Source organism: Propithecus coquereli, unplaced genomic scaffold, assembly GCF_000956105.1.
Source record: "Propithecus coquereli isolate 6110/MARCELLA unplaced genomic scaffold, Pcoq_1.0 Scaffold165, whole genome shotgun sequence".
Classification (NCBI taxonomy): Eukaryota; Metazoa; Chordata; class Mammalia; order Primates; family Indriidae; genus Propithecus; species Propithecus coquereli.
Window position 1 is genome coordinate 10,871 of NW_012141080.1, and position 27,197 is coordinate 38,067.

General features: G+C 51.1%; 1 non-coding gene across 1 annotated transcript; it reads right to left on the minus strand.

The window, feature by feature from the left end:
- Positions 1–4,284: 4,284 nt before the first annotated feature.
- Positions 4,285–4,357, minus strand: TRNAM-CAU. Its single transcript has one exon. It is a non-coding gene; the product is annotated as a tRNA-Met (tRNA).
- Positions 4,358–27,197: the final 22,840 nt, after the last annotated feature.

A 27,197-nucleotide genomic window follows, 5' to 3' on the forward strand; every position in this document is an offset into this window, starting at 1 on the left:
CCTCCCCAGCCTCGGTGGCAGGTCATCTGCCCCTGCCCCATCCTGCCCTATCCTGCACTCCCAGAGTTTTTATTACATGGCTTGGGGCTTCTCCCTTTATTTTTCTACCACTGATTTCTGGGCTTGGATAGGGAAACTTACTGAGATCTGGCATTTGACTGGCACCAAATGCCAGAATTAGGCTCAGAACCTCTCAAGAGTCAGATAAATGAGGGTATCATGAAGTAATGAATAAAATAGCAAAGCAAAAACCAAAATGGCGTGGATATGTCTCCATTTCTTTCAAATAACAGACTCATTGAGATGGGTTACTTACACCTCCATTCAGCAAATTTCAGGGGTGGGGAAGGAATTTTAGATCAGACTTAGTTTGGTTTGTAACCTTTTTTTCTCTTTTGATCAGGGAATTATTGGAATCTTGAGAAAGCTCAAGAAAAAATGTAAGTACACACACAAACTTTCAGATTGCATCAGGGAGTTGATAGACCCACGATGCTCAATCCTTGACCCAGGTGAAACTCGGGAGCTGGGCTGCACATGCTCTGAGGATGGGCCCCCCTTTTGTGCCCCGTTTCATGGTCGAGGATCTCCCTGCTTCATGATACCTCGCTTTATCTGACTCTTCAGAAGTCCTGATCCTAATTCCGGCATTTGGTGCTGGTCCAAGCTGCCTTGCTCACTGTTTGAGGACCACGTCCTCATGTCCGAGGATGTGACAATATAATACTTTGTCTGGCTTGCACCAGGCTGAAAAAGCCCTAGCTCCTGAACACAAGCCGTGTAGGCCGCTTTCTAGTCCTCTTCCATCTGTGGTGTCTTCTTTGCTTGGTGTTGCCATGGCCAAGACATCTGGCTACCCACTAAAGTTAGTGGCTTAGGGTTGTCCCTGGGAGGAAGCTGCAAAGCCAGGGACCAAGTGTGCCCTCCTCCTCTGCAACATGTCAGGCATCTAGTTCTTACCAACAGATCATGCATGAATAATACGTGCCACCTCTGGGCCAAGCCTACATAAGTAGGGGTGTCCCCTCCAGGGTCTCTTTCCCTTTCTACCAGATCCAGGCAAATGCTGTGGAGTCCCCAGGGCCTTGCAGAACCCCGAGCTGGAAGCATCCTGTGTGCGTGAATTAAACATGGGGGAAAGCTGCCCACTGTGGACTAGTACATGGAAGAAAAATAAACTTGTATTTGAGCTGTTAGTAATTTTGGGGTCTGTTTGTTACTATAGCTCTGGAAACAGTAAGCTTTTTCTTAAGGAGCCAGATAGGAAATATTTTAGGCTTTGCCATACGACTTTTGTGGCAGCTACTCAAGTCTGCTGTTGCAGCGTGAGAGCAGCCACAGATAATAAATGGATGAATTTTATAAGTAAAACTTTATTTATAAAAAACGGGCACAGATTTGGCCTGTTTAGTTTGCCTGCCTCTACTGTAGCCAGTGTGCTTCTAATACAAGTACTGGAACTAGCATCCATTTAAAACTATGACACAGGGGGTAGAGGCCAGCAGGAGATCTTGCCTGCTAGTAACAAGTGGACTCCAAAATTTATAACAAGTGTCCATCCATGAACGAACGGATAAACAAAATGTGGTATGTATAAATATGTATGTACACACCATGGAACATTATTCAGCCTTCAAGGAAATTCTGAGACACGCTACAACGTGATGCAAGTTGAGGACATTAGGCAAAGTGAAATAAGCCAGTCACGAAAGGACAAATACTGTTTGATTTCATTCATACGAGGTACTTACAGTAGTCAAATTCATAGAGAAAGTGGAATGGTGGTTATCAGGGGCTGAGGGATGAGGGGAAGGAGGAGTCATCATTTAATGGGGACAGCATTTCAGTTTGGCAAGATGAAAAAAATTCTGGAAATGGATGGTGATGATGGCTGGACAACAATGTATGTATTTAGTGCCACCAGACTGTACACGTCAGTGGTTAAGTGTACACAAAATGGTTAAGATGGTAAATTGTATGTTACATGTATTTGAAACAATTAAAAAGAAAAAATCTTGAATTATAAGGACCAAATTCAGAATAGTGGTTAATCTCTAGGGAGGGAAGAAGAGAAATTGGATCATGAAGGGCTTCAACTCTATCTGCAATATTTATTTCTTGAAAAATACATCAAGATTCATCAAAATTAAAATGTGTGCTTCAAAGGACACCACAAGAAAGTGAAAGATAACTCACAGAATAGGAGAAAATGTCTGAAAATAATATTTATGGTAAGGGACTTGTATCCACCACATACAAAGGACTCTTACAACTCAACAATAAAAGACAACCTAATGTTTAAAAAGGGCAAAGGATCTGAATAGACGTTTCTCCATAGAAGATATATAAATGGCCAATAAACACATGAAAAGATGCTCACCATCATTCACCATTAGGGAAATTGAACTCAAACCCACAGGGAGATACCACTTAACACCTGGTAGGATGGCTGGAATGAAAAAGACAGTAACAAGTGTTGGCAAGAACGTGGAGAATCCGGAATCCTCATACATTGCTGGTGGGATTGTATAATAAAATGTTTAAGCCACTTTGAAAAAGTTTGGCAGTTCTTCAAAATGCTAAACATAAATGACCATATGTCCTAACAATTCTACTCCTAAGTATATGTCCAAGAGAACTGAAAACAAAGACACGTCAGTTGGGAGGGTAATAATTGGGAGTGTTAGAGTAAAAGAATTTTAAAATTGCTTTCTGGAAATAAGGTAAAAGTCACAGTTAATAGCAGTGTTGATAAATCAAGAAGCATTATAATTTCTAGGTTAATGCCAAAAGAATATTAAGTGTACAGCTTCCAGACTACTAGAGGAAAAACATTAGAATAATATTATATCTAAAAGGAATCCAAAAGAAGAAAAAAATCCAAAAAGAGAAAAAGAAAACAAAAGCAATATAGAACAGGCAGAACAAAAAGGAAAAACTTATTAAAATGGTAGATTTAAATCCAAATATATCAGTAATTAAATGTAATTGGACTAAATATTCCTATTAATCTATAGGGATCAAATAACTGGATTTTAAAAATCCCAACTATGTGTTTACAAGAGGCATTAAAACATAAGGGCACAGAAAGCATGACAAAGAATATAAAAAGATACTTCATGTACACACTAAAAGCTAATGTAATCTTAACAACATATACTATAAAACAATATTTGAGATAAAAGCGAACACTTCTTAAGAGTTCAATTCACTAGGAAGGCACAAGAATTCTGTTTTTATGCATTGTTATAGTAGCCTCAAAACACATTTAAAAAATCAGCAGAACAAATTTACCTCTCACAGTAACCAATAGTTCAAATAGACAAAAAATTTATAAGTATAGAGAAGATCCGAATACCGTAAGAAAATTTAGAACAATGCACACAACCACTACAGAATACACATTCCCCCACAGACACACGTATACAAAACGACCATTTACTAAGCCCCAAATTTCAGAGGATTTAATTTTTATAGAATGCATTCTTCAGCCACAATGCAATTAATATAGAAAGAAATAAATCATAAAAAGAAAACTAGAATCTTTGCATTTTGGAAATTAAGAAATATACTTAATAACTCATACAGAACAAATCACAAAATAATTAGAAGCTATTGTAATAAATAATGGAAAGATTCGGCTAAAACTAGAATCGGAGCTTGGTCATTCCCTAGTCATCAATGCCACGCCCCACCCGGCTCTGTTGGGTCACCTGAGGGTGGGCACAGATTGCCTGGGTCTTCCTGGCTCCTGAAAGCTGGGTCTGTAATGGAGCTGGGTCGGACAGTCTCCAGGCAGCCGAAAAAGCAGTTGGGGGCACGGCCGTGCTCCAAGCAGAGGACGGTGGGTAAAAGGAGATCGAAGTGGCCTAAGAGACTGACTTTCAGGAATGTTGCAAAAGGAATTGAATCAGCAACGCCGAGCGTGCGTTTCCCCACCGTCGCGCCCACACCGCGTGTTTTCTCATTTGTGGATTGTAATTCCTGGAAGAAGGGAGAAGGGACGATGGTAATTCCACTGCACTTCTTTTGTTACGAGTGAGGTTGAGCCGTTTGTGTGCGGACTTAAGCGTGTATTTACACAGGTCCACCACTCCTGGACACCTGGCTTTACCCTCTGGTCCCCGGGGATGGAGGACACCTGTTCTCTCCCACGGCTCAGATGTGAGGGCTTTGCTGGGTGACGTCGCTCTTCCTGCGCGGCCCCGCAAGGTGTCTAAGCGCCTCCACCGAATGTTTATTATAATAAGCTTTAAATTAGATCGTAGTCCAGCAAAACAGCTGTGCCCTCTCTGAGGCTCGAACTCAGGACCTTCAGATTATGAGACTGACGCGCTGCCCACTGCGCCAAGAGGGCCCCTGCCAGTGCTGCCTTCCCTACCTCTAAAGGGAAAATTCCGGGGACCTCTCCGCCCACCGAGCCGACTCCACAGCATCGCCCTCTCCCCGCAGAGACCCGGCGGGCCCCCGGGCTCGGGGCAGAAGCCCGCGGTGTCCCCGCGCGCACACGTGCCGACACGCAGGGAAGCGGGTCGCTGTGGTGGGAGCCGCGCGGCCTGGGCGGAGCGAACGTGCCCCACGCGGGGAAGGAAGCCGCAGCTTTGGGGCACCCGGGACCGAGCCGCGGCGGGACCCCCCGGTCACCGTGGGACGTCGGGCGGGCGGCCCCCGCGCGCGGCCTGGTGGGGACGCCGCTGGGCGGCCGGGCTGCGGCGAGGGCTCGAGGCGGGGGCGCGGAGGAGGAAGCGGGGGAAGATTCCGGAAGACTCGGAGGTGAATTCAGTAGGAAAACGGAGGGAGGAGGTTGTGGTTCCCCCGGACTTGCGAATTGATGTGTGGCCCGCCCCCGTGTTTTTGTTTTTCTCGCGTCTCTTTCGGATACTTTTGCCTCCTCGTCACACACAGGGGCGTCTCAGTGCGGGGGCGGACGAGTCGCGTTCTCGTCACGAGAAGAGGCGGCGGCAACGGGGGGACGGGGGGAGGCAGGGACGGGAGGGCGGGCGGAGCATGTCCCCGCCCGACGCCGCGTGTGCTCCTCTCCCCTTCGGGGAAGCTGCCGCCGCTGCGGCCCAGGAGGGATGGAGTCCTCGCCCTGTCCCACTGCCCCCCAGCCGTTATGGGTAAGACCTTGGGCTCGCCAGCTTATTCCTTCTCCATGCCCTTGTGGCATTTTTGTTTGTTTTCACCAAAGGGATGATATATTTTAATATCCGGGGGGAGTGGTCCCCTTCACACACCTCCTCGCACACACTTGCTCTTCTTTTCTGGGTTCCGGTCCTCCACTGGGGACAGCTTTCAGGTTAGCTCTTGTACAGCTGGGGACCCTGATTCTTCCTTCTCTGATCTCCTAGGGCCCTTCGTGACTGTCCTGGGGTTTGAGGTGGCCCTCGGTTCTTCCCCGTGTGTCGGCCCTGTCTTTTCCATTATTACACTGGGACCTCCGAGCTGGGGACAGGGTCTGAGCCAGCCCTGGGCACACCACATTCCGCGTGCTCAGAGGATGGAGGAGGGGAGGCTCTGGCTCCCACCCCAGCCACCCTGTGCTGCCACCCTCTGCTGGGTCTCCGGACAGGGTCGCCTGCAGTTTCTGGCCCTTCCTCCAGGGGACAGCCTTGCGCCGCCTCTGACACCCAAATGCATGGCAGTGGATGCCAAAGGCCCTGCCGGGGAGACCTGGATGCAGCTGTGACACTGGCCCCTCGGTCTTGAGAACCTCTCTTCCCTCTCTGGGTTTGTTTCTCCTCTGTGAAACGGCAGGGCCGGTCCCTTCCAGCCTGGTCTAGGACTCCCGCATCCCGTAAATTGTCCTTTGGCTGTGGCCATGCAACATGGGGAGTAGGGACCTAGTCCTGTCATTTCTGCCAGCATCCTGGAAGCAACTGTGCGTAGTCGCTGGAGTGAGATGCCTCTGTTCATCCCCAGGTCTGCCGTGATTAGCCGTGCGACCTTTGACAAGTTGTCTTGACCTCTGTGTTCCCATAGAATGGTGATCATACCTGCATCTACCTCACCGGGGTGCTAAGGGAGATGTCAATATAGAGGGCACAGAACATGCCTAGCACAAGAAGGCAGCAGCACTTGTCCGTCCTGGCCAGGCTGAGCATCCCCGCTGCCCGCCACTGCCTGGTGTTGAGGGGCCACTTGTTCTCCGGGGACCTTGCTAGGAAGCAGGAGAGGCCTGCAGAGCTGCCGCATCCCAGTCCCACCTGCTACATTCCTCTGGTTCCCATCGGGGTGACTGAGGAACGCTTGCGATCCATCCACAAAAAGGGATTTATTTACACCGTAAAATGTATCATACATTTCTGTTTTGATTTTTGAAGTGGACATAACCTCAAGATTTTACGGTCTTCATAATAAAACAAAACATGACGCTTAGAACTGGAGCACTTGGCCCTTTCTCTTCTTCTCTCTCCCCAGTTCAAAATGCCTGCGTCTCCTCCCAGCCGGCTCCTCCTGGATCTGCCGTTTGGCTCAAGGCACTCAAGCCTCGGCACAATCTTCTTTATAGTTTTAGCCTTTCCCTGGAAAATCGGCTTAGTCTGCCCATCATATCCACTCTGCTTCCTGTCACAAGGTGTGCAGAGAATCCGTGCGCTTCTTGTACTGTGTCACCTTGTAGGATTGGTCGCCACACTTCTTGCAGAGTCCTGCAGGTTTTAGGAACATTTGCCACGTTGCAGGAGCAATATCAGCATGGAAAGCTTTCACTGATTTCCTGTCGGGCTGGTAGGAGCTAGACTAGGAAGCAGGTCATCCCAGAGGAGGAGAAAGTTTGGCAGGTGGTCTTTAGAGTGGACAAAACAGTTTTTTTAAACCCCAAACCTCCACATATACCTTCTTGGGCGAAAGGAAGTTCTTATTTGGGGAAAGCTTGGAGTGTCTCATCTCCAGAGGGTCTAAAGGGAACCGTAAGTGAAAGAAGGGGAGGCAGGGGAGGTCCTTCCAGCTGGAGCGGTGGTCTCCCTAGTGCGGGGGGGAATCTTTGTCTTGTGATCGTGGACATCATGGAGATGACAGGCGACCTGTGACAGCCAGCTCCTTAGAAGAGAAAAATTTCTTGGTGGGACCTCAGCTGTGCCAGAGAGGAGGCACGCGCCGCCCTGGCGGCTCAGATGACCCCTAGGAACTGGAGTTTAGGAGCTCAGCCTCGGCCGGGTTCCCCCAGGGTGGCTGGTCGGGTTGGTGGGAGGGAGACTTGGCCTGGTCTGGGGGTCGGGCTGGAACTCTGGCGATTGAAGGTGTCTTGCATGAAGTCTCTGATGACAGCTACTTCTGAGAGCTGTTTGGAGGGACACGGTTTGCTGAGGAGTCTCCCTCTTTCTTGGTATCTTTGTCCTAAAATATGACTCAAGGTGGTAGCACCCACCTTCTCTGTGGCAAGAGCTCTTTTAACATCCTGCGCCATGAAGGGGGTTCATGGGTGTTCTTGCTTAGAACACAGCTCCGGATTTTACCAGGGCTGCCTTGCTGTTCTAATTTTTTATCCAGGTCTTGGGATAAAGATCTTCTTGGGGGAAGATTTTGCTACTTTGCTTCCTGTCTTTTCCTTGCAAGGTAAACTGGTTTTGAAGATGCCGTGTTTGCTGATAGCCGTCATTCGGACTCTGCGGGTTTTTACGTTGATTTTCCAGGAGACCATTGGCACCATGAAGGAAACAGATGTTCTTTCAGCACGGCCGTCACTCCGCCAGCCTGTCCTCACCGACACTGCCTCGGCGTCGTTCGGAAGGCTGCCTCTCGCCACCTTGCTCCTTCGTTTCTTTCTCTTTCAGGGCCACGTTGCTCTGCGGAGCTGTGGTTTCCCACTGATGTTCTTCCTGGATGTCACTTTCGTCGTGTTCAGGAGAGCGTTGGCCTCGTGCACTGAAAAATCACCTTCCGTCAACCGCTTTTCCTGTTCTTCCAGGCGTCGCCTGTCTGACACAGCCTCTCTCCGTTTTGCCTGGAAGTATTCTGTGCGTGTTCCCACGGGGGTTAACAAAGACGCGGTCGAAGTCGTCTGCCACCTGACTTGTCAGAAACTGCAACTTATTATCCTGCCGGGCTGCCGGCGCCTCGCCTGGCATAATCTTTCACAGGTGCGTTTCCTTGAGTCCCGCCCAAAGCACTTGGAGGACCCTCTGAGATTGCTCACAGCACTTGGTCAAGTCATTGAAGCCGGTTCGCCACTTTGTCTCGTCTTCCCTTTCCTGTTGGAATTCCAAAGCCTCGTATATTCCTCCCGAGCCCAGCGGAGGGTCAGATCTGCACGTTTCTCCTTTACATTTAAGTTCTTTAAAGCTCTTCTTACCTTCGAAAGCGTCATTCAATCTTGTGTAAAATCTTGTAATATTTTGTAGTGTCTCTATTTTCTCTTGCTCCTCGGGTTCCAAATTAACAAGCAGATTGCCCAGGAGAATTGAATTTAACTTGTTCAAACCCAGGCACTTCCTCAGACTGATTCCTGTTTTGTGTCCTGATGACCTTGAAGAATGTCCTTGAACTTTGGATCTTTTGTTTGGAATCTCGCAGTGTATTTCGAATGTCCCCCGTTCCTTCAGATAGGTTTTGAGAAGTCAGTTCTTTCTGGGGGTCGGTTGGTCTCTGGGTCAGGAAGGAAAATTGTCCTCCCTTTTTCAGCTGAAGCCCAGGCTGTAGGGTCCGGGAAGGGGGATGTCACTGGGGCAGCTTCTTAGACTGGTAGAGAGGACACAGGTGCCCCTGCCTCAGCTGTGGCTGGCCTCTGTTCCGGGCACTCTCCTCCACAGAAGAGTGTCTGTTGGTGGCCTCAGGGGGAATGGCCACAGGAGAAGAGTCTTGCGGAGAGGGGAGTATCCTGTGTCCCTAGCCTTTGTCCCCATGAGCTGTGGCCTCCCTCCAGGGGAAGAGGCAAAGGCTGGGGTTACTGCAGCGCCTCCAGACACTGAAGAGTGGGGACCTCATTCCCATGGCCCCTCTCTGGCTGTCCTCCTGCTCTGACACTCCGCATTTCTCCTCTGGCCAGCGAGGTGGGTCTAGGAGGTGGACCTCCTCTAGGGTCCCTGGGCCTCAATGGGTGGGACCCATGGGCCTGGAGCAGTGGGAGAGTCTGTATGGTTGGGGGCTGCCAGGCTGGGGCTGGTGGGATCAGGGACACGTGAGGAAGGAAGATACCGGCCCAGAAAAGTTTCCTTTCTGCAGCATGGAAGGCTGAAGACTGGGTTTTGTCTGTGGACCCCCCACAGCTTGCAGTGTGATTTTTCCCCGGGTCTCAACACAAGAGGAGCAACATTGGCTGTGTTCTGGCGTGATCGAAAGCACTGACAGGCTGCCTTTATTCTCGAGGGCCGACTGGACGGGGAATAGGATCCAAGGGTCAGGGTGTTTTTTTCCTCGAGGGCCCTAGTTAATCCTCTCCTCGAGTTAGATGTTGTTGCGGAGGAGAAGTCTGAGCACAGCCTGGTTTCTCCTCCGTTTAGCCGGGGCTCGATACAGGCTACCCGACTTACTCGTCCTCAGTTTAGAAGTCCAGCGTCTATTCTTGCATATTTCCTGGTGTAGAGGCAGTGTGGGATGCGAAGCCAGTTACAAACCTTCTGACTCCATCCCTTGCTAATTGTGCAGGCTTGGGAATTTATCATCCCTGTGCTCCCATTGCCTCGCCCACCACGTGGGAATGGTAACAGCACTGACTTTGTGAGGCTCAGTGGGGTGATATTCATAAAGGGCTTCGGACAAGGCCTGGGACGTAGTAAGTGCTCAGTTAGCCATAGATCGGCATTACTGTTACCACCACTAAAGCAAATCTCACACAAACAATTTATAAACATGTCAAAAAATTACAACACATTCCCAATAGCAAGGGAACCAGCCAAGAAAAAGACTGGGTTTCTTTTAGCCTTGTTGGTAGTGAGTTTCCACGGGAAGAAGGAATCTTGGATAAAGTTGTTTTGGGCAAGAATGGCTGGTTTTACAGCCCTGCAGAGCTGTGGCTTCTTCATCGGGTATTTGGGGGTTGGGGGGTCTGTGTTACAGAGACCCAGGGTGGTTGCTGTGCAGAAATTCTAGGTGTAGAGACTAAATGTGGGGCCACAAAATTCCCCATGCTTTCATTTGGGGCATTTTTCTTTCTCACTAATTCATATTCCATATCGATTCTTCCCAGTGTGCCCCCTGATTTTACAAAAGCTTACTGAGACCGAATTCACGTATACGATTCACCCATTAACATGGACAATTCAGCATTGTGCAATGTCAGTCTATTCAGCGTTGTGCAATGTTACCACTGTCAATTTTAGAATATTTTCATCGCCCCCAAAAGAAACCCCATACCCATCAGCAGCCACTCCTCGTTACCCACCCCCACCCCAAGCCCTGGACAACCACGAGTCTACTTTCCATCTCCGTAGATTTGCCCTTTCTGGACGTTTGATATAAATGCAATCACACAGTATGTAATCTTCTGTGACTGGCACTTGTCACTCACATACTGCTTCCAGTGTCCATCCGTGTCTTAGCATGTTTCAGTACTTCATTCCTTTTTATGGACAAATAATATTCTATTGTATTGTTACATCAACATGAAGCTATTTTAAAAATAACCAATGAGAACTAGGAGATGGGGAAGTATAAACGAAACAAGTTTGACAATATGTTGGTAATTGCTGAGGCTGGGTGGTGAGAAACAGAGGTTCGTTTTACTATTCCTCCTTTGGTATATGTTTGAAATGCTTTATAATAAAAATTTTACAAAAATAACTTAAAAATTAAAGCACTAGGCCCAGATGTTTGCACAGAGGAGTTCTACCAAACCTTCACGTGCCAGATCATTCTAAGGGTCTATCGCCTTATTGTCCCAGATTATTGAAAATGAAGGAAAACTTTCTCTTTTTATGAGGCAAGAATAATATTGATACCTAATCCTGATGACAACAAGACACTAAGAAAACTAAAAATCGTATGACTTACGAATATCAATGCAAAATGCCAAGTAAAATATTAGCAAACAGAATCCAACACCACATTAAGAAAATGATAATTTCCTAAAAAAAAAAAAAAAAGTCTGCCAAATGCACTAATACTGGGGTTGGGGGGGCTGCCAGGGTGACAAAAAAAAAAAAAAAAAAAAAAACCAAGTCAAAAGACAACTGAAAAATTAGGAGAAAATATTTGTAACACATACCACAGGCAAAGGGAAGAAATACCCCTAATATGTCCAGAACTCTTAAAAGTTGAGGGACTGAGGATGAAACACCCAAAAGAAAGATGAGAAAAGACTTGAACAGACAATTCACACAATCACATTACAATGGTCCTCAAACACAAGCCAGTCACTGCGATCAGTGTTGTGGACAAAAAAAATAAGAAGGCACGGTTCTTGTCCCCAAGGAGTTTCTGTCCATTGAGAAAGACACAGGCTGGGCAGCGATCTAATGGGGCAGAGTGTGGTTAAGCTCAGTTGGGGGCTGGACTGGAGCCCGCGGGAGGGCGGGCCGAGCCGTTGGGCTGTCGGAACGTGGGGGACGCTGGCACTCCGAGGGGCAGTTGGAAAGCGGTTCTGAGCAGAGGGGACCGTTGGGATGAGGCGGCTGTTGGAGAGGAACTGTCAAGGGATGAAGGACAGTACTGGGACCTCAAAGAGGCGAGCTAGGAGCAGACACTGGTTTGAAGAGGTTAAGTCCTGTATTTCCCGTGCTTGGGAGAGCAGCAGAGCCACGGCGACCTAGACTTCTGGAGAGAACGACCGTGGTGCGCTAATCACGAATCGAGGGACTAGGGACAAGCTGCCCGACTGGAGTTGGTGGCTGGAAGTTGGGGCTGGGTGGGTTTCAGGGGAACACAGATGTCCGCGTGGCTCTATCCCTCTGGCCTTGGGACACGCGCGTCTGTTGGTCAAAGGAGAAGCCCCGCTCAATAGGTCACGAAGGCTCAGGACGAGACTTGAAGTTCGGCCCCGTCACTGTCGGAGGAGGAGTCACGGAGGGAGACGGTGTGGGGCGAGGGTTGTGCGGTGGCCAAGGCAGAGTCCTGGGCAGGTCACGTTGCGGGCCCTGGAGGGGAGGGGGTAGCAGAGGCGCCTGAGCCACCGCGCTGACTCCAGTCCCTGTGACCCCGTGTGCCAGCTCTGTCCTTGAATTTTCTCACCTTTAAATCCAGGAACGAACGAAACTCACTGAGAAGCATTATTGTAGGATGAAATGAACTCATGTATGTAAATATGTGTAAAGCACTCAACAAATGCCGCCGTGAATCAGGGGCAGGAAGAGACCGGAGGAGCCACTCCGGGGGCGACTGAAAACGCGAAGACCACGCACAGGCTCGGATGCCCCCAGGAAAAGCGGGCAGAAGTAGAACGGCGGCATCAGGACATCGAGCACCAGCTAGATGCCAGGTACGTCACACAGATTGTCACAGACAGGTCTCACTGTAACCTTATGAGGGAACTCCTATTGACATCCTCACTCTGCGCTGCAACAAGCTCACGGTCACCAGAGTATGACTTACATTTCCTGTTCTGATACGGACCTTGGTATTAAATGGCCTTTGGGTTAAAGGCTGGTCTCCCTTAGAGATGGTCATTTGCGGGCCACCTCCCAAGGGCCAAGGCTCTGGCAAATGCTGGTGTCTTTGAGATGAACGAGCCTCGAGCCACATCCTCAGCTCCCAGGATGAAGGTTCCTGTAGCCTCTTCCTCCTTGTGCCATCTCTAGTATACAACAGGATCAACAGCAGAAGATCTTTCCAAGGCCCAGACTCCTCCCCAGCTCAAACACCTTCTGTGGCTCCCTATGGCCTCCAGCCCAAGGTCTGAATTGGCTTTACCTGGCCAAAAGTGCTCTGCCGGCTTTCAGGGTCTGGTCAGTGCTCCAGGCCACCGTCCCATCCCAGCTTTATCTGCCACTGCTGCCCAGCCCTTACCTGTCCCCTGGTCCTGTGGACCTGTCCTGCCTGTTGGTATCCTTCATGCATCTTGGTCTTTTGGTCTAAAATGCAGGCCCTCCTTCTACCAAGCTCCTGAAATCTAACACCTCCTCCTCCCGCACAGCCCAGACTGCGGGAAGTCTTCCCAGGTGACATAGTCGTACTGGTCTTTCTCTTCATCTGTTTCCCTAGAGATGGTTCTTCACCATGACCCAAGGTGAAAGCTGTGCTTGGCTGATACCACCTGTGTCTGTCCTGAGTTAGATCTGAGGACAGAACCTCCTCTAGCCGGGGACAGTATCTTAGCCATCCCTGAGATCCCCGCAGGCTCCCCGCTAACAGGCCTGGGGAAGTTGCAAGACCTCACCAAGCTCCTGCCGCCACCTGTCCCCATCTTGTGCCCAGGCCCCGCTCTGGCTGGAGAAGCAGGTGCTGCGGGAGAAAGAGCCCTGGATTTGGAGTCAGGGTCTCGAGGAGGTCTGCGCCATCCTGCCCAATACGGCCAATGACCTCGAACAAACGGACTCTTCCCTCCGGGCTCGAATCTCTGCATCTGCAAACCATGGATATGGCATTGGACTGGAGTCTCCCAAGAGCCTTTCGGGCAACTAGGACCAGAAGTTTCTCAGACTTTAATGTGCACAAGAATCCCCCCTGGGGAATCTGTTAAATGGCAGATTCTGCTTCCCTGGGTTTGGGCTGGGTCCTGAGATTCTGCGTTTCTAGCAAGCTACTGGGTGACTCTGAGGCTGGCGGTCCGTGAGCCACGCCTTGAGTTGGCGAAGGCCTGGGCCTGCGGTTCTCCGCGCAGCCCAGCGGTAGGAGGGTCTGAGAGGCCGCTGCTCCCGCTCTTCCACCTCCTTCTCCATTTGCCTGATGTTAGGGTCGCACCCTGGGCCATTAAATCCAAATTCGTAGGGGTGGGAACCTGGTATCGGTAGTGTTTAAAGCTCCGGTGAACTTGGGCAAAGCCTTTGCTTCTGCTGCCTCCTCGTGGCCGTGAACTCGGGCAAAGCCTTTGCCTCTGCTGGTCCCTCATGGTGGAGACTTGGGCAATGCCTTTGCCTCTGCTGCCCTCTCGTGGCCGTACTGCTCACTCACAGTCAGGTCTCCAACTCCAGCTCTTTCTCCAACAGAGACGGGAACAGTGGAAGGAGCAAGAAAATAGTGCGGCGGCCCACGTTGAACCGGCTTCCCTGCGACCCCAGGACGCCCCCGCCGTGGCTGGGCTCCTTCTCTGCCCTGATGCTGAAGATAACCCTGAAACAAAGGCCTCAGTCCCAGAGTCCTGGGGGCAGCCCGCATGAGCAGGCGAAACTCCAGGTGGCCGGGGACAGGGGAGATCCAGGACAGCCGGGGCTGCAGGGACGGTGGGGACAGCGGCCAGGGGCGGGGGCCTGGGTCCCAGCATCCGCGCTGGCCAGAGCCGGGCGGGGCGCCGCTCAGAGGCGCCGTCGTCCAGGGCTTGACGTGTGTGTTTTCATTCCCATTGACGCCTCGCACCAAAGCCCAGAGTGCCCGCCACAGGAGAGCAAAAGGCTTTTGCTGACTTTGACGGGCTGGGCTGGCTGTCTCGGAGACTGGGAAGAAAGGGGTTTTCTGAAAGGTCCTTAGCAGGCAAGTGGCAGGTTCGGGGTGAAGACCAGGCTCCGGGGACCCAGCTTGTGCTCCATCCCCGTCCCCTCGCTTGGAGCCCTGAGTCCGTGCCGGGACCCACCCCAGGGGAGGCTCCCTGGGGCCTGCGGTTGGCTGGGCACTGCCCTCTTGCTTGTCTGCGAGGGAGAATTCTGCCAGAACCGGAGACAAGTCCCGAGGCCAGGGGAGGCAGCTGGTCCCCAGGGCGGGTCCTCGGGCAGGACCCAGGGGCCCTGTAGGAGCTGCGGTGCCAGGGCTCTGCCCTGCCCTTCCGCGCTGATTGATCACTGCAGGGGACGGAGACAGCCTTCGCTCCGGAGTCTCTATAAGCACGTTTTGTTTTGTTTTTTTAAGGACAGGATCTCACTGTCGCCCCAGCCAGAGTGCAGTGGCGTCATTGTAGCTCACTGCAGCTTCAAACTCCTGGGCTCAAGCGATCCTCCTGCCTCAGCCTCCTGAGTAGCTGGGACTATAGGCACACACCACTATAGGTACGTGCCACCACACCTGGCTAATTTTCTATTTTTAGTAGAGATGGGGTCTCCCTGTTGCTCAGGCTGGTCTCGAACTCCTGGCCTCAAGTGATCCTCCCACGTCGGCCTCTCAGAGTGCTAGAATCACAGGTGTGAGCTACCACGCCTTGAGTGGCTCCCAACTGCCCACTGGGAAATGTTGCTGAGAACTAACCCTCCCATCCTGATCAGAGCTGCCGCGCACTGTACCACAGGCTGTCCTAAGCCTTCAATGCGACTCCGTGGCTCTTAGCCCCCTCCCCATCCCCCTTCCCTGCCTCTGCCGCAGGCTCAGCATGAACTTTGAACCCACAGAGAAACTTCTGCAGGCAGGACTCCTTTGCACCTGGCCTCCCCCCCACCCCGGGCTGGGTTCTCTTTCTTAGGGGAGAGGGCGGTTTCGGCTTTCCAGAATCCCCTGCAGCAAGTACATAAACAAATACTTTCCAAGTGTTGAATTCTCAAATATCTGGACTGCGGCCAGGCTTGTGCAGGATTCAGGAAACCAAGTGTTCACTGGCAGGGCCAAGGTACGAGGCCGGGAGTGTTGCAGCGAACCCCACCAGACACGGGCTGGCCAGCAGAGCTGGGCGGATTCTCGAGGTGCAGAGCTGCTGTGACTCGTGGGGAGCCAGGAGTGGGGGAGGAAAGGGAAGAAGAGGAAGCAGCTGGGATGGGGGAAAAGTGGGGGTGCCGGCTGTGTCTGTTCCCTTCCTCAGAAATGCCTGTCCCTTCTCTTCCAGGTCCACCTCTGTTTCCTCTGCAAAGCTTGGCTCAGTCACCATCTCTGCCACCATCTCCCCTCTGATGGCTCTCCCTGGCGCTTGGTCCTCCTTCCTACTCCCCCAGCCCACTGCACTCTACTCCTTTGTCAAATCTTTGCCTCATGTTCCCTCGCTCATCTGCCTCACTCGAGAAACTCCAAGGTGGCTGGAACCGTCTGGTCATTTCTGGGCCCCAAAGTGCCGGTCCCCGTGGCTGGGGTGTGGAAAGCCGCCAATAGCTGATGCTGAGTGGGTGGCACGTTCAGGGATGCCGTAGGAGGGAAGAAATGTCTTGTTCATGGTGGGCATGATTTTTCCATCAGCAGAGATCCTAGGAATTCCCCAGAGGTTGTACAGAGCAGAGGAGGAACTTCCCAGGAGGGGGGTGCCCTGAATCCAGCCCTCGGTTCTCCGGGGCGAGAACCACAAGAAATCTCAGGCGAGACCTAAGGTTTGTGTTGTTCGGCAGTCAGCCAGCAGGGGGCACTCGGGCTCCACCTAGGGAGCCCACATGGGGCCCTGCAGTCCTCGCCCTCTGCACCAGCAGCTCAGAGCTCCGGGGCATGGGTGGCTGCAGCTCCCCTGTGCCAGCTTCAGGGTGGAGGAGACGCCCGTCCACACAGCCTGCTCTCTGCGGGATGAGGAATGAGAAGGTTCTGAGGAGGCTGCCCGTGCAGAAATGCAAAGTGGCCAAGACTGGCTGTGTGATCTTGACACATTGACTTTCCCTTCGTCTGCCTGTTTCTGCCTCATCAAATGTCAGGGTTCATCCCTCCCAGCCTGTTCTAGGGTTGCCCTTAGGGGATCAGAGTCAGGGGAATCACCCTTCTGCTGCAGGGCCCGGTCCTGAGCTGGCTCTTTCCCATCCCCCTTCCAAAGCCACCCTTGCGCAGCCACGGGGATGAGACATCCGGCTTAGAAGAGGCGCTGGGGCCCTCCCAAGGGGGGAGCCCGAACAGAGCCCAGACGTGGACAGTATGATGCCTTTTCTGTTAGTTGTCAAGACGCACCCGACAGTGCGACGTGTTGGTTCTGGTGACACGACTGCCCTGTGACAGTAAGAAATACCCATAGAAGGGAGGCCTGTCAGACTCAGGCGGGGCTTGTCCTGGGGACGGAGGGGCCCAAAAGGAATAGCAGGGCGGTGGGAAGCTTAGCTTGACACTAATGCTTTACTCATTACAAAAGCTGATCTGGTGCACCTGTGACCAATGGGTGACACCTGTTAAATCTGGTTGGCTGTAGTTTTCTGAAACAATTTTAGATTTGAATGTGTTTATTTGCAAACTGTAAGACAGAGATGCCTCTGAACACAGTTTGGTGGATGCAGGTTCCTGGCTGTCATGGGCCTCCGACAGCCGCACAGGTTTCATTGTGATGGGGGGTTTCAACAGTGATTTAACCAAAAGAACCACCGTCAGGCTGTGAGGACAGAGGACGAGTCCCTGGGGCTCCAATTCCAGAGCCCAGGGTCAGTGCCAGGCCGCAGTGTCCAGCTGGAGGAGACAGCAAGGTTGATTCCTGCACGACCGCTCGCCCGCCTGGCTCCCACCAGCCTCTTGCTATGAAACAAAAGCAGAGGGGACCGAGGGGACTGGGACGAGGTTTAATGCAGGAAAAATAAGGAAGCCTCAGGGATTCACCTTTACTCTCGTTTCGTTCATTTCCAGATATGGGCAGACTGCTGGCCTCCCCGAGGAGCGCAGAAGGGGGCCCGGAGGACCCGAGCGGGCAGGTTTGGTGACGGTGCGTGCACAGGTGACGGCCCTTGGCGCTGACTTGCTGCTGCACGTGCGCTGCTCACCCTCCCCGCTGCTGACCGCGGGCCCGAGGCGGCCAGCCGGCCCGAGCTGCACCTGGGCGGGCTTCAGGTTATGGTCGGCTTCCCGCAAGTGCCTGGGCCCGAGGAGGGGGCTGCCTCTGCTCCACACCTGGTGTCGTCCACGTCCGTGCATCTTCCAGGAGAGTGACTGTCTCTGGTGAGGGCTGGCCAGGTACCTTCGGTGACTTCTCCGTGCAAAGGCTGAGCCAGATGTAAAGCCTGGCTGCAGCCTGAGGGTCGGTCTCGGGTCGGCTGGGATCCCACCGCGCGTTTCCACGGGGGTCTCAGAACCTGCTGGGGGTTGTTCTTGCGGCTCTGCCGCTTGCCAGCTGTGTCACTTTGGAAAAGTTATCTCTGTCTCTCCTCTGTCCCATGGTGGTCACAAATAGTCCTGAGCTGACCGGGCGGCTGCAGGGTTTCAATGAGGTCATATATGCAAAAGGTTCTTTGAGCAGAATTCTTTTACTTTTAAAGATAAAAAAAAATGGAATTTGTCCCGACCCGCGGGATAGTCAACGTAGACCTGCAGGGGAGGGAGTGGGAAATAGGAGAGGCGAAAGACACAAGAAATGGAGACAAGACAGGAGTCTGATCAAGTCTCATTTATTGGCAGTAAGGCAGAGGCTTAAGTACGGTAGAAGGAGGAAGTAGCAAGGGGGGCGCTTTCCGGGGTGCTGGTGTCCAGGGGACTTCCGTAAAAGGGAACCTCTGGGCGGCAGACAAGGGCCACGTCACAATGGGTAACTGGAGACCACCAAGCTTTTCGCGGGCTTTTTATCGCATCCCGCGGGCTAGTCGGCCATCTTAGATGAGCAGACCGGACCACATGGCTCCGGACAGGAATTCACCCTAAAAAGAGTATCTGGCCTCAATATTTTTGAGTGTCTGGGATTCAGTGGTGTTCATGAATGGGCAGCAGGGATCAATGAGCTCTCCCCAAACCGCAAAGCTTTGCATTTGTGTACGCGCGTAGAAATGTTTGGCTCCTCCTAACTAAGATGCTCAGAGGCGTCGTGTTTCCAGATTGGATGCTGAGCGGATTTCAGGTGCCTCTGTTGTAGGCCAGAGTTTCTCAGCCTTGGCACTATTGACGTTTGGGGCAGAATCATTTCTTGTTGTGGGGACTGTCCAGTGCATTGTAGGATGATTAGCAGTTTCTCTGGCTCTGTCTGCTAAATGCCAGTAACACCCTCCACCTCATCCCCACCCCAGTTTTGACAGTGAAAAATGCCTCTAGACATTGCTCAATGTCTCCAGGGAAGAGAGTGGGGACGAGCTTGCTCCCTGTTGAGAACTATTGCTTTGTGATGTTCCCTGGGGGCTCAACCTTCAGCACGTGGTTCTCACTGTGTTGAAGTTTAGCAAGATTTCCCTTCTGAACCTTGGTGATCTCTACCTACTTCTGTGCAGTGTCTGGAGGGCCCCGTGCAATCCGGGGAAAGGGGTTTTTCAAAGTCGATGGACTACAGATCTTCCAAACTCCAGCCCCATTTGATAGAAAGTTCTGGTTCTTGAACCTGGCAGGGCAGCCAAATCAACTGGAACTTTGTTCTGTCATTTACAATTAGTTAAAATATAGTAGGAGCTACACCTGAAACTAAACCACGCTTTCTCCGGGGAACAAGATCTTGCGGTGAACTTCTTTTGTGGGGAATACATTTTTGTTCCCACAACCACAAACCTCATAATTGGTAGTTCCTCATTCGGGGGAAAGACCAGAGAAGGGTCTTAAGGAGAAGGCCCAGCAGGAAACAGATGTGGAAGCACTTGAGGTCCCCACTGTTTAGGAGGTGGTCTCAAAGATCAGGCGAGAGAGGTGGCACCTGCTACTGGGGCACCCTGGCTGTGGGGAGGCTATTCGACACTTTGTTTTTTTGGTGGTTATGTTTAATCCTCCTCCATAGACAAATTGGGTTCTCCTTCTCTTATCTGACTTCTTGTACGCCTGCCCTAAAATCTCCCTGGTAATTCCAAACCACTCAAGAATGTGTTGCTGCTCTGGATTGAAGGTTGTTCTTGCAGATGTTGGCAACTTTTTTCTGAGTGTCTCGTGGAGCTCGCTTTGGGGCGGTCCTCCCGGTAGGGGTTTGCCAGCACGATGGCTCCGGCTTGTTAAGACTGTCTCTGATGCACGGCACAGGACAACAGAGGTGAGCTTTGGACACGCAGTTGGTGCAGCAGGGAACGCCTCCAGGCCTCAGTGCGGGGAAGCGGGTACTAGATTTGGCATGGAGTCAGTGACCCCAGCTGCAAGGGTCAGCATGGAGTGGGCTCATGGGCGTCGGCCTCCATAGTGCTGAGCATGGTCACTCGTGCCCCGTCCGTGATGCCATGGACCTGGGCCGTCATTTGTGCAGCTGGTGAACTTGGTGCTCAGGATCCCAGCTAGCACCTTGCAATACCCCGGTTGTGCTGCAACCAAGGTGACATATGCCGAGGTGGCTTGAGCTGGGTGAGGTGCGTGCACCAAGGAAACGCGGCTGGCTGTTTTCGAGGCCTTGAAGAGGCTCTCTGCAGAGTGGAAGTGACTGTCTTCACAGGAGTCTCTAAATAATGATCCTAGGATGTTGAGAGCAGCATGATCTAAACCAAATCAATGTTGTGGGTCATCACTGTATTGGAGATTCCGGCTTCCCACATAAGCATAGTAGCCACAGAGCTGGGGCATTGGATTAGGAGTTAATTGCAAATGGCATCTCCAATAATACGTCTTCAAGCCAGGCACACAGCACAGAGGAGTGTGGTGCAAATTGTCCTAGCAGTGTGGCGTGCCCTCTTTGCTGTGCACACAGACAGCAGACATAGCCGACGACGGGGCACTGTCTGCAGGCCGGGCTCCAATCCACGCTTGTCACTCAAAGGAGCCAGGGCGTTGCTGAGGGGCCGGGAAGCTGTTGGGGGTGCTGGCCGTGGATGGGCCATCACCTGCGAACCGGGTTGGTTCCTCCTGGACCCTTTGACACAGCGGCTCTTCTGCACTCACCTGTGGAAGTGAAGGGCAGCAAAGCGCGGACACGAGGTCGGGAGAGAACTCAGATGAGCCCTGAGACAAGGCGTAGGGGGTCCCTCGGCAGACGCAGTCTCCAATCGAGGCCCAGCTGCCCAGGTGGGGATGAGGAGGACGGTGCATGTGACTCATTGTTGGGGTGGAGGAAACAGTTGGGGGGGTGGTCTTTAGAGTGGTCAAAACAGTTTTTAAAAGCAATCCCAAACCTCAGATTGTTGTCTGCGTATACCCTCTTGGGCAAGAGCAAGTTCTTACTTAAGGAAAGCACAGATTGTGTTTTCTCAAGAAGGTTTAAGGGGAGCAGTAAGTGGAAGAAGGGGCGGTGGTCTCCCCAGTGCAGGGGGCATCTTTGTCTTGTTGTGATCGTGGAAATCATGGAAACGACAGGCGCCCTGTGACAGCTGGCTCCTTAGAAGAGAAAGGTTTCGTGGTGGGACGTCAGCTGTGCCAGAGAGGAGGCACGCGCCGCCCCGGCGGCTCAGACAACCCCTAGGAACTGGAGTTTAGGAGCTCAGGCTCGACGGGGCTCCTCCATCGGGGAGAGGAAGACCCCACAGGGTGGCTGGTCGGGGTTGGTGGGAGGGAGACTTGGCCTGGTCTGGGGGTCGGGCCGGAACTCTGGCGATTGAGGGTGTCTTGCAGGAAGTCTCTGATGACGGCTACTTCTCAGAGCTGTTTGGAGGGACACGGTTTGCTGAGGAGCGTCTCTTTCTTGGTGTGCTTGTCCTGAAACATGTCTCAGGGTGGTAGCACCCGCCTTCTCCGTGGCAAGAGCTCTTTTAACATCCTGTGCCGTGAAGGGGGTCCGTGGGTGTTCTTGCTGAGAACGTCGTTCCGGATTTTACCAGGGCTGCCTTGTTTTTCTAATTTCTTACCCAGGCCTTGGGTTTCCTGCTCGCCATTTCTGCTTCTCCAGCAGCTCCTGCTCTTTCTGCTTCCTGAGCAGCTGGCTGTCCCCCGGCAGGACTTGTTGCCGATGACCTCCCTGGAAGCCTGCGTGGTTTGAGGAGTAGCGACCAAACGCAGGGGACACGCAGGGGACGCTCAGCCTCCTCCCCGGCTGTTCTCACGCTTTCGTCACTCGCCCGGTTGACGCCTCATCTCTTTCAAACCACTCTCTTTCTTACTGACTTTGCTCGTGTGGCAGCGCCGTGACTGCTCGTGGCCTCCTGAAGGCGCGTGCCAGGTTCCTCTTGAGTGTTCGGTCGAGCACAGGCTGTGCCTTGTCCTTGCTGTCCCCGCTCTGGCGCGGTGACACCTCCTGCCCCATTTGAAAGGGAAGAAGATGGTCTCTTTCGAACCGTGGTGGATGATATTTCGTCCTGGGATCATTACACTCCGGCTCGACAGACTCTGTATCTTCTCACCCTGGGATTCCACTGCTTTCTGCCTTGTGGCGTGTTGGACGCTGGAGGGGGCGGGCGGGGGGCTTTTATCCTTGAGTCCCATTTCTCAGTGGCTAAGGGACATTCGGTGTTGACGCTCCAGAACTTGTGGCCTTCCTGCCTTGTTGGGCCATTTCTTTATACTTTTGTCTGTGGCTTTTTAGCTTCTTAAGGAACCCGGCTGAGGTTTGAACTGCTTAGTCTTTGATGAAATGTCATGTCTTCTGAGGGGTGTCTCCTGACTTCAGCGATTGTCATGAAGCCAGAGGCTGAGAAAAGTCACACCTGAAAGGGACAGGCCATCGCAGCCCCTTCCTTCGGGACTCACAGGGGCCCCATCGTGAGGTTGGGGGGGAGGCTCCCCCGCTGCACTGCGTCTCTGGGAGCAGCTCACGCCCCTTTGGCACCCCCCTTCCGTGGCCCCGCCCGCGGCAAGCACCAGCTGGCGCTCTGTCCTGCCCCACTGTCCCACGTCGGACGAACCTGCTGGAGCTCCCCCCACGCCCCAGCCTTCACGTTGCGGGGAAGCCGGGGGCTTTTGTGCTTTAGAGTGTATTTTTGTGTGCTCAGGAAGGACTCTTCCAAACTTCAATTTGGTTTTTAAATTAATATCCAGAAACCTTGCTCTTCCTTAACCCTTAAGTTCAGTTTGCAATTTCTGCTCTGAGAGTTTTAGCAAGCCCTTTCCAGGGGAGTTGGTGAGATTGTGGGTCCCTTTGGGAGCAGTTAGTGGTAGGAGTCTGGCTCCTGCTCATGGCACGCGGATGGGTCCCAGGCTGGGTGGCACGGATGGTGTCGGTCCTGTTCTGCCCGGGGCTGGCTGTGCATGAGTGCCTGCCTCTCTCTTGCGACACTCAGGAGGGGCAGGGGGCTTCGCCACCTGCTTGCCCTGTCCTGCGATGCCTCTCCCTCTGTGGCTGCCTGTCCCCTAACCCTCGTGTGGATTTGTTGGAGAAAATCCTCCAGGACAAGGCATCTTCAGGAAGGCAGTGATGCTGGGGTCCCAGGAGCAGGTGTGTCTCTGTGTGGTGTCAGCTCTGTCCTGGGCAACTGCAGCGGGGGGAGGAAGCCCAGGGATATTTTTCTCTGGAGGGGCTGGGGTGGGAACCTGTGGTGCCCAGGGCGGGTTAAGCACACTCCGCAGTACATGGCGGGTGGCTATCGATGGTCTGTGTGAATCCTTCTCTTGTTGTTTTATTGAGTCAAATTTCTCACCTGGGCCTCCGTTTGCTACTGCAGGCAGCCATTCTGGTATATCAACGGGCGCCTTTTTCAAAGCACTGTTGCTGTTTTGTGTGTAGACACTTTTAATTCACATGGATGGTATCATCCTACCATTTCTGATTCTCTTCCCTTTCTCATTCAACACTATGTGTTAAGACCTGACCTTCCTCTCTACGGTCTTAAAACTTATTGAGACTATCCAAAGAGCTTTTGTTTATGTGGGTTAGAACTATCGATATTTCCTGCATTAGAAGTTGAGAGGAAACACTTAAAAAATCGAACATTTGTTTAAAAATAGCAATGATGAACACATTGCATGTTAACACAAATAACATTTGAGCATTATTATGAAAATAACACAATGTTTTGACCTTGCAGAATCCCTGTCCTAGTTAAGTGTCAGTTTGTCCCAGAGCATGGAAAGGCACTATAAGGACAAAACTTAGAAAGTGTGTTTTATTTGTGTTGCTTTATAATACCCGAGTCTGAAAAAACTGTGAGATGTACTAAAGTTTAGCAAAATCTGCTCAGGTTTGACGGGCTCGCCCCCTTGGTTGCTGACTAACACCATTGCCTGTAATACGAAGGGTTATTCTGGATTGCAGAGATTCTGTGTCCTACCAGAATATTTTATGGTGTTTTATGTTGGATTTGTAATTTCCTAGATTATTTTAAAATATAAAGAACAAAAATTCCTCACTTATGAACAAGCTATATGTATGCCTCTTTGTTTGTTTATCATCCATGTCTTCATAAGCTTTTTAAAAAAATAATTGAGATATTGCCTTTTGAAAGAGTGCAGGTCAGTGGTTTTCAGTATATTGCTGGGCTGTGCAAACATCACCACCGTCTAGTTCTATCTAATTCCAGAACATTTTCAAAATGAAAATCCCATACTCATTAGCAGTCACTCCCCATTACTCTCGCTGCACCCCCAGCCCGTGGCAACCCCTCATCTACTTCTGTCTCTACGGATTTGCCTATTCTGGACATCTCATATAAATCATACGGTATGTGGCCTTTTATGTCTGACGACTTTTACTTAGTGTAATGTCTTTGAGGTTCATCCGTGTCGTAGCAGGTATCCATCAGTACTTCATTCCACTTATGGCCGATTAATATTCCTTTGTATGGACGTGTCACGTTTTGTTTATCCATTTATCAGATGATGAGTATTTAGATTGTTTCCACTTTTTGGCTGTCACGAATAATGCTACAAACAGTTGTGCGCAAGTTTTCATGTGGACATATGTCTTCAATATTCCTGGGTCTGTTTGTTTTTAAATGCTTTCTTATTATAATACTTAAGTAAATGGCCAACCAAGGATTGTTTCTCAGGCACCCATGACCATATATTAGTCAAGTGTCCAAATCTCCTCTGACAACTCTGTAGATTTGGTTCTTTTTTTTTTTTTTTTTTTGAGACTAGAATGCCGTGACATCAGCCTAGCTCACAGCAACCTCCAACTCCTGGGCTCAGGCAATCCTACTGCCTCATCCTCCCAAGTAGCTGGGACTACAGGCATGAGCCACCACGCCTTGCTAATTTTTTCTATTTTTAGTAGAGACTCAGGGATCTCGCTCTTGCTCAGGCTGGTCTCGAACTCCTGAGCTCAAGTGATCCTCCCGCCTCAGCCTTCCTGAGAGCTAGGATTACTGGCGTGAGCCACCAGGCCCAGCCCAACTCTTAGGTCTTGCGTTCCCAAATTAGACAGGAAAAAATGAAAGGGAACTTTCAGGAAATCTTTTACATCTATAATGTAAAATGATTTCCCGAGAAGCCTTGGAAAATTATAGAGATTTGTTCTTTCGCTGGAAGTAATTAGGTTTGTTTGATATGTTCCTAATGTAAGATTTGCACAAGAAGAATTGTCAGATTAGAAGAGACACTCAGCCTTCCCCCGGTTAAACGTATGGAAACAAAGTGTTATTGATGAGTTATTAAGTGTTTTAGAAGTGGTGTGATTTATGGGAAATCACTGGCAATGTGTTAATGTCCTCACCACCCAGAATATGTTTACCCTTGGGGGAAACACAGATCCAAACTCTTTTGAAATAGTTTATACTGTACCTTGATAGAGAAGGTTACTGCCTCCATTGCGATATTCTTGGTTATGGTAATAAATTAACCACAGCTAGTATATAAAGTCTCTGTCATCAACATATAGTTTTTGGTTTACTCTGATGCTTGCCTGAAGGCTCTGCTCTAAGCTACAGGCTGCAGTTTGTGTCGTCAGTGGAAAAGGACAGTCACAGAACCTCATGACCGTACCAGGTACTTCAAACTGTCCACACTTAATAGACTCATGAGTGCAGGCATCAGAGCTGACATTACTTAAGTGACTCTCAGATTATTAACAGTGGACCGAGTTAGGATTTCAGGACTCTTTTTAATCCAGAAGCAGATGGCCTCATAAAAGCAGACGCTAATCCAAGATCCAGCACAACATGAATTGATTGCATAGGACTGCTCGAAGCCATGTGGGAATTTCATTATGGTTATTTGTTTAAACTGTTGTTCATGTTGTTTTCGTGTTCTGTTTTCAGGTTATGCAAGAACTGTTTTCTCTTCTTTAGCTCCCTGTAATCCACAGCAGTTTAGTGGACCTGCTTTTGTAAACTCAAATAAAACATTGAAAAATGGCATTTGATTTTCACTGGTGTGCAGGGGTATTTCCCTGTGGTTTTAATTTGCATTTCCCTAATGGCTGATGGTGTCAACCATCTTTTATGTGTTTATTTGCCATTCACATGTCCTCTTCAGTGAAGTGCCAGGAGGTAAGATTTTGAAAGGCACTTGGACACCAAGCTTCCCTTTCTGCAGATGGGGGACTTTGGATCCATGAAGGGGTGTTTGGCCAAGTTCCCACAGCAGACTGTGGTCTCTGAACGGAAACAAAGGATAGGCACAAGGAGGGCTGAGCACACCGGGCAAGGTTTCTGGGCAGTTTCTGGGACCCCCATCTCTTTAGCCTTTGCTCTGCCCCACCTTGGGTACTTCAAACTGTCCACACTTAATAGACTCATGAGTACAGACATCAGAGCTGACATCACTTAAGCAACTCTTCAGATGATTAACAGTGGACTGAGTTAGGATTTCAGGACTCTTTTTAATCCAGAAGCAGATGGCCTCATAAAAGCAGACTGAGCAGGAAGAGCAGTGTGTGAGGCAGCAGCCCCTGTGGGCTCCTGGCTGGGGGAACAGCCCAAACCTCCATCACCTGGGCAAAGTCCTCTGGGGACACTATTGCCAGGGAGGTATGGAGCATGGGGGGCCACTGGGGCTGCAGCCCAATCAGGCCAGACTTTGCTGAGAAGGGGCATTTGGGCCAAGGCTGGGAGGAGGAAAGGGAGCCACACTGCAGGCTGGGCAAAGAGTCCAAAGTCCCAGAAGGCCTGTGGGGCCCTTGGTGAGTTGGATCCCGCTCTCCCTTGAGTTTTGGTTCTCAATTCTCCCTCTGAGCTTCTGCTCTGTTGAGTGACTTGCAGAGATGACCCAGGCTACCTCTGGCCTTGGTGCCACTGTTTACGCTAGTTTTTTTTCCCCTGCCTGACTTGATTCTCTCTTCTCTCACCCTTTTCTCCCGACCAAATCCTACATTTTTATTTTTTTTTTATAAGAGACAGGGTCTTGCTGGGTTGCCCTGGCTAGAGTATAGTGGCGAGATCACAGCTCACAGCAACCTCAAACTCCTGGTCTCAAGCGATCCTCCTGTCCCAGCCTCCCAAGTAGCTGGGACTACAGCTGTGCGCCACCACGCCCGGGCCAAACCCCACATTTTTTCCAGGTCTCAGCTTATGCATCACCTCATCCAGGAATTGACCCCCCCCAATCTAGGTTAGGGGTCTCTTCCTGTCCCTTTTTTGGACCCACCATTATCACCTCCTCATATTGAATTGCTCATTTCCTCATCCCAGGCTAAGCTCCCGGCAGCCAGGTGTCACATGCATTACCGTGTCCCGAGC